This window comes from Corvus brachyrhynchos, unplaced genomic scaffold (genome assembly GCF_000691975.1).
Source record: "Corvus brachyrhynchos isolate BGI_N302 unplaced genomic scaffold, ASM69197v1 scaffold94, whole genome shotgun sequence".
NCBI lineage: Eukaryota > Metazoa > Chordata > Aves > Passeriformes > Corvidae > Corvus > Corvus brachyrhynchos.
In genome coordinates this window covers 2,308,422-2,316,107 of record NW_008238330.1, presented here as the reverse complement: position 1 = coordinate 2,316,107, position 7,686 = coordinate 2,308,422, and the positions used below count along the sequence as shown (strand labels likewise).

Here is a 7,686-nt window from a genome sequence, read left to right as displayed (position 1 = left end):
CCCGCATCTGCCCCTGCCTGAGGGGACAGTAACGGGATCCTCCTTGGAGTCGCTCGGTCCGTGGGTCGCCCGTGGCCACGACATCCCTTCCGCGGAAGAGCGACCTGTTGGAGTGAGTCCAGAGGAGGCCACAAAGATGCCCAGAGGGCTGCAGAACCTCTCCTACTAACACTAAAAGAGTTGGAGCACTTCAGCCTGGAGAAGAGAAGGTTCTGGGGACACTTTAAAGCAGCCTTCCAGTACCCAGAATGAAGTTATAAGAAAGGTGAGGATGGATTTTTTATTTGTAGCGATAGACCAATGGGCAGTGATTTGAAACTGAAAGAGAGTTAATTTAGATTGGACATGGAAGAAATTTTTTACAGTGAGGTTGGTGAGACACTGAAACCAGGTTTCCCAGGAAGTTGTGGATGCCCTACCTGTGGAAGTGTTCAAGATTGGCTTGGATGAGGCTTTGAGTAGCCTGGTCTTGTGGAAGGTGTCCCTGCCCATGGAATAATCTTTGAGAGTTCTTCCCAACCTGAATAATTCTGTAGTTCTGTGATTCTATGAGGCGCTTTCTCCACCAGCCTGGTGGGTGGGAACAGGAGCTGTGTGTCTAGGCTTAGCCCCCTTTGCCTGTGGGGTAACCTTTGGCTTTTCAGAGAAGGGGCCTGGTCCTTCATTTCCTCAGCGTGCTTGGTAACAGCCCTGGGACATCTGCTTGTAAAGGTCTCGGGACAAATCCTAGACTGGAGTGGAGGGGCCAGCTCCAGTACTGAGCTCTCATCTCCAGGTGGCTAGTGTAGTTATGCCTTGGGTGTTTCCTTCACCGCAACCATCTTCTCCTGATCCTTTGAGCCTCGCTTTCCGAGCACTTTGCACCCTTACCACAGCTGGACACTGTATACAGTTGGAGGGAGGCACAACTCTTCTCTGAGTTTAGGCAGTTTAGAGGTCTCTTGCCCTTGCTTTGTAGGTAAACTAGCAACTTATTCCTCAGGGGAAAATCAAAATAGATGAGGGGGAGAACTGCCCCATTTCCCTCTGAATGGCAGACCTTTCCCAGTAGCATTTCCGAAGGAGATACACCTCCCACTGTCCTTTTGTGGGCTACTACTAAAAAACTACTACTAGCACGTCCTCACAACTCACAACTCTTCCGTTCACCACTTCCCTGTCATCATAGTATTCAAGCAAGAAACTTGCCATCTCCCAATGCCACGTTGCAGCAAAACGTCATCAGGCAGTTGTTTTTCCATACAGTGAACTTTGGGTGAGTTTTACAAGCGTCTTCCAGCTGGCACCATTAATCATACGTGCTCTCAGGACCAGGTCATATGCTTTATGTGAGGAGTAACTGTATACAGGTTCCGGCACACTGTATGACATTGTGTACTCAGAGGCAGCCTGCACAAGTCCTTCCTGAGGGACTACCCATTTTGATACTTATTTTTGTCTCTGGTTGATGCCAACCAATCTGAAGCTGTGAGATGAGTTTTTCAGATGAATGCTTACATCTCTAGTTGAATTTGCTAGAAGGTGCCTAAGGAAATGTCACGGCCACCGCTTGGTCCAACAGTGAAGTCTGAATGAGGCAATTATACACAGGTCTCTATATAATCTGAGTTGAAAAGTTATGCTTTCTTACATCTGGCATTTTGAGAAAGACATATTGTACACTGGCTATCACCTAAGAGGGATCAGCTTGTATTGTCTCAACATAAAAATTCAAAGTCACGCATCAGTTCAAAAAGGCTTCAATTTATAGAGGTTTGTAGAGGATGGTGTTCAGAGCTCTGTCCTGGTGTATGGCTAACCCTAAACTCCCTTCCCATTCCTAATTTCTGTGTTGCATGACCTAGGAGACAGCATTCTGGAGACACAATGACTCTTCATAGAGAAGATGAAGAAGAGCATAGAAGATGTTTAGGGACATCAAATGAATCTGAATGTCCGTGCTTAGCATGTCTGAGTGCTCTGTGCTGCTGCTATGTTTCCCAGCAAGGGTGCTCTGGGAGCCCAGAGACCAGCAGAAATCCTCACAGCACACATTCTGGGAGAACTGATAAAATACTAAGGCATAAATAAAAGTTAGGAAAGAAGTCTGGAGTCTTGCAGCCTAAGACACTACCACCCTTAAAGGCTGACCCTACCAAAACTTTCAGCTGATGGCCCACTATCACATGTCCCCAGGCAAGAGCAAGCTCTAAAATACACTTCAGTTAATTAGTAACACATACCTCACTACTGACTTTAGCTTGAGAACTAATAAAGTGTTAGATTTTCTTTTCTTAAAAAAATTTTTTGCTAAGGCAAGAAAGGCTAAAAAAATTAACAGGTTTTAATCAGCAGACAAATTAGCAAGAGTGAGATTGAAGCAGCAGTGAGCTGGAGGAAGAGGAAGCTGCCCAGTCTGGAAGCATGTGCTTCCCAGTGCATAGTTTATTATTCAGCCTAGAGAAGGGTATGGATATCCCATGCTATAAAATTCTTTCCAGGCTGACATAAGCTGAAACAGGAAAAATATCTCCTGACCTAGGAATAAACAATTTCATATTCCATTTCAGTCATATCTCAGCTCCCCTAAGTGATGTCTTCTTTCATTTCCACCTAGCTTCAAGAAACCATCTTCATCCCCAGGGAAAGCCCATTAGCTTTAATGGAGTTAAAGTACAAATGAACTTGGCTCAGCATGTGGCATTTTCTCAGCAAAAGTGCAAGTTGCAGCAGAGCCCCTCAGAGCTTGTCTAGGAGAGAAACGAACACTTTCCCTCCACCACGCTGCAGCTTGATGGCGAAGCAGCTTGACACAACAGAGAAACAAGATAAGGCTTTTGTGGGAGGCAAGGTCCCTAGCTAAAAAACCAGCCCCTTCCTTCATGTCCTGATTCTAGTCTCTCTTCAGTTACTGTGTTCAAAGAGCTTAAAACTCCAGAGCTTCCAGAATCTGTGTATAGAAACAAATATATATATTTCAAAATAAAATAAGATAGTTTCAGGAGCAGTAGCAGTAAAAAAGCTTTATTTTATCTGATTGAGGCTTGCACTGCAGCTGAAATATTCATAATATGCTGCTTCTCTGTGGAATCTTAGGTGTTCCTCAATAATATTGCCATAATTCTCTCAGCAGAGGTTGCCAATACTAACGTATTTCTTTTACTCAGCTACCTCTCTTTCCTGAAATGTAAAAGTATATATTATTTTTGAGAATGCTACTCCTTTGTCAATTTTTCTTTTTCAAACTGAGTAACAGGTGTAAAAATTCCTAGGGGGAACTTATAGTGCATATAGATGCATGCATTTTATAGACCTTATTTATTTTGAACACTTGAATATTTTTAAATGAATAAAAAATTAACTGGTTGTATTGAACGCTTCCTTGTTTATGTTGAAACAGTTGTGTTGTTTCTAATACTATTGAAAAATACTCAGTTCCACAAGGGCTGTGTATGAAGCAGGTAACCACTTTATTATGAACAAACAAATACATTATTTTCATTTGCTTTCCTTCATGAACTGCAAATAATTATGTACCTCTAAAATTTTGTGTTTAAAATATCCCACTACCTTCTTCACAGGTGCCATTAAAAATTAGCCACATTTTAAATTGTTTTCCAAACTCTCTATTTTAAGAGTAGGGTCACCTCAAATATATTTTGAGGGTTTGGGGTTTTTTTATAATTATGTAAATGGCAATAGCCTTTGTCAATAAGTTAAAGAAAACCCTTTTAAAGTGCATAAAATATTCAGTAAATGTCTAAAGCCTTTCAAAATCATCACTGCTATCTGTTGAGAATCTACACTAGCATTATTCATTTAAAAACAAGTAGGAAAAATATTTATGAATGCACAATAGCCAATCAAGACAAACACAATATTTTATTTCTTCAGCTTCCGTATCTTGTTCAAAGCAATTTGTTTATCCAGGGTGTGTTTAAAGAAAAAAAAAAATCCCACCATTTTAATCTTACTATCTTTCAGTTTACACAAAGGTGTAGTCACTTGGCAGAATAATAGTTAAATTATAGTCCAGCTTCCCAGAATAAAGGCTAATTTTTTTTTCATCACTTGCACCAGTAAATACTCATTGTGATTGACTTTATATGAAACTTTAAAGGGAATATGATTCAGGACTTGCTGAAGTTTCAACAAACTACTCCAAATTCAGTAGCATATTGACACCAGTGCCCCTATCTTCAATAATTCTATTGCAGTAAGACTCTGTGGAGGTTCAGAGAGATGATCCAAATGTAGTAGCCCTCTTTCCAATGGTAATGTAAGAGTTTATACCTCCTACAACTTATTTTTTTATGGAAGGATATTATTGCGCTAAGCAGCACTGATTTAAAAAAAAAGTGCCTGTTTCATATTTTAGTATTCTAATACATCTATCAATCTTCATTAATATCTGAAAACTGCACGAAGTCACTTTTCCATAGCTACTGACATTAAGTAAACCTCACTGAACTGAAGCAGGATGACTGGTTCCTGGGTTATCCTTTGAGACCTCCAAATAAAAGTCCACGGTGGGCATAGTCACTATATACTGCTACACTGGAAGTCCGTGTCCACTTGAAAGAAAATATAACATATTTAATAGATATGCTAAGAAATGAATGGTGGAGTGGTTCTGTATAAGCTATCCTACCTGGGCTCCCAAAGAACAGCCCCACTGTTACACTCTGACTTTCAAGCTTTCTTGATGGAGTCAGATATTTGTCCATCATATTAAACAAATAATTCTATAGCAAACAGTATTTTGAGAAGCAGCAACTACAAGATAAGCATTAGTATTCTGAAGGGCAGAGTTTATTGATTAAACATACTACCCAATTCAACCAGAATAGCTGTGTCAATCAGATCAAATGCTTTTTTGTTCAGTTTTCTCAATCAAGAATGAAGTTTTATCCCCTCAGCAAAGATATTAATGCTTTGTGTTAGAGAACTCAGGAGCTAAGAGGGATTATGTTTTTCCTGGTAGATGGGTCATTTGTAAATGCAAACTTTTTGTTTGCAGTCCACAGTGAAAGGACAAACGTGCTTGCTGGAAGGATTAAGGAAGGTTAAGTTCATTCAGAGTATCGTTACAGGACCAAAGCTCATTGCCAATGAAACATTTAGGCTTTGAATTCCTATTTGGGCTCCTTTTATTGATTCAGTGGATAGTTAGAAGTCTAAACACAAGCTGTTGAATCTACATGTGGTGTGCACTGCCTCAGACCTGAGCACGGTGAGTATCAAATGCTGTCAAATTAAAGCAGTAACTTTCCAACCTGCTTGCAGATGGTTTGTAAGGAGACTGAAGAAAAAGATCTTCTGGGCAGACGATCAAATTTACCAGGGGAGGAGGACAGACCTGAATTGTACATATAGGAGACAGGGAGATCAGATGAAGCAACCTGTCTTTGGCCAGGCATAATCAGAGACAGAAAACAAGTAAGATTTTGTCAGGAGGATCTGAAAGCCACAAGAGGATGAGACAGAGCAGGGTGGGACTCTGAAGAGGAATACATGGCGCAACAGAGCATGGTGAATATAAGCAGTATGGTGCACAAGGGTGGAAATGGACTGAGACAGAGATTCATAGTGGTGATATGTGTACCACTAATGGCCTCCAAGCCAGAGAGAAGTAGTGGTGTGGGGCAGATAAATGCAGTTTGTGTCCTCCCTTGGGAATGTGAGAGCCTGCTCTGGAGGCAGAGTAGGGGAAGAGGAGGTAGTGCTTCTCCCATTATGTCCAAGCACACAACCAAGAGCTGCTGCCTGCCCTCACTGAGGTGTAGTAAGCCAGCTGTAATTTATATATAAATATGTAATATACCAATCTGCTTTTTGTTCCAGAGTCTTTATTAGGCTGCACAGTAAACTGCAAATGGAAAAAAGGATGGTCTGGCTGAATGTCTATGTGTCCCCGTCAGTGCTTGCTTGCTCCCTGCATTGCTCACCACTAATTTCTTCTGCAGAGAAGCCACTTGGTTTAAAAACATGGGTTTTCTCCCTAAGTGTTAAAATAAAAGGGATGAGAAGAGGAGAGGAAAGGGATGTTGGCAGAGACTAAGAACAAGAACTGATCGCTGTCGGGAGTATGTTGTGCATCTGGACACTGTCATTGAGCTCTCTTGGCAATCTGGAGAAAATGCCTGGAAAATGCAATTCCAAGAACATGGTAGCTTAATGGAAATGCAAAGCCATCCCCTGTGGTCTGTGAGGACAAGCCCCCTGGAATGAGATAGCCTGAAGCACTTTATTTTTGCTTTGTCTTATCTCATCTTCCTGTCTGTGCAACAACCTCTCAACTCTTACAGCATCCCCCTAGCTAGAGAATTAAAAGTTCTACCAGGTCATTGGTTACTATCTGGAATAATGAAACCTCAGTGATCCAATTTTTCTTATACCAGTGTAAATTAGGATTAATTCCACTGAAGTCAATGAGACAAATGTAAAACCAGCGCAAGTGAAGAATCAGATTTTAGATTTCAGCTTTAATCAAACAAAAAGATGAAGTTGCCTAATAAGAGTTTTCTTTCTTCGTTTAAAATAGTAACCATTTCCTGTTGGTTTTTTTCCCCTTCAGTGTGAATTTATCTGTAGCATTTCTCCACTGCTAGAGCCTGGATATTTCAATGTGAAAAATATCATCCCATTAAATAAAGATGGAAAAATGCATCAATGGTCTGGGAATTACAGGCAATGGGTTTATTAACTAATGTCCCCCAAGCAATCTCAATTTTCTCATATTGTAATGAGATGGCAAGAGGATTAAGCTGTTGCTGTACTGAAAAAAAATCAACACTAAATATATTCTAGAAATCACAAGGGATAAAATGCAACTGATGTCAGAATGACAAGAAATCCTGACAATACTGATAGGGCATCTGACCTGTAAAACAAATAATTTTCAGTGATGGAAAATACTAGGGCTGTTAAAAGAACTGTGCAATGGTGTTGTTCACTTAGTCTGTTGTAGCAACCTCAGAGAGCCTCATGAGGTCCATTATTAAAAAAAAAGTTATTTAACCTTTCATCAGCCTTCTTGGAGATGTGCTATCTCCATCTATAGTCACACACACACACACACCATGGCTAGTCAGGAAATATTTGTCTTACTGGTACCCCCAGTGCCATCTCCATCCACCTTCTCCTGTGTTTTACTACTGCTAATTCTATCACCTCCACTACCACAGTTGCATACAAAACCAAAAGAGGGGATCAAGCCTATCTCCTGCCTTCCTGAAAGTTCCTCAGGGACTTAAACAGAGAACAGAAAGTTGGTGGGAGTAGATGACTAACCTTTCCTTCTCACTTGAGTGATGGTCTGTCTGCAAGTGTGCCTACAGGGTGACCCTAAGCCCTTCAATAATAAAAAGCTTCTAACTACTAACCAAAGTTGTAAAGCAGTCTTGATAGCATAGCTTAAATAAAAATTTAGGGCAGACAGATCTGCAAAGCTGGCTGGCATAGACAGCATGAGGTATAGCAGAGTCATGACTCCTGTTCTTTAAACTCTGTACAGGGTTGTCCACCATATGCTCATGTGAGGTAATGAACTGACAGGCAAGGAAATTTTCAGGAGAGATGATGAGTCAAGGAAGGCAAATGTGGAATACAGGAGGTTGAATGTAGGCTTTGTCCCTTGGGCAGGGTTTTCAAGCGCTTGTCTCAGAGTTAAGTTTCATAGTGCTAAACCATTCAAGCACAAAATGC

General features: G+C 40.8%; 1 long non-coding RNA gene across 8 annotated transcripts in view; it reads left to right on the top strand.

Moving 5' to 3' along the window:
- Nucleotides 1–6: 6 nt before the first annotated feature.
- Nucleotides 7–7,686, top strand: part of LOC108446829 — a 67,814-nt gene continuing 60,134 nt past the window's right edge. For all 8 annotated transcript variants that reach the window (XR_001862141.1, XR_001862137.1, XR_001862142.1 and 5 more), the window contains exon 1: nt 7–265. This is a non-coding gene — a long non-coding RNA (uncharacterized LOC108446829). The remainder of the gene's footprint in view (nt 266–7,686) is intronic.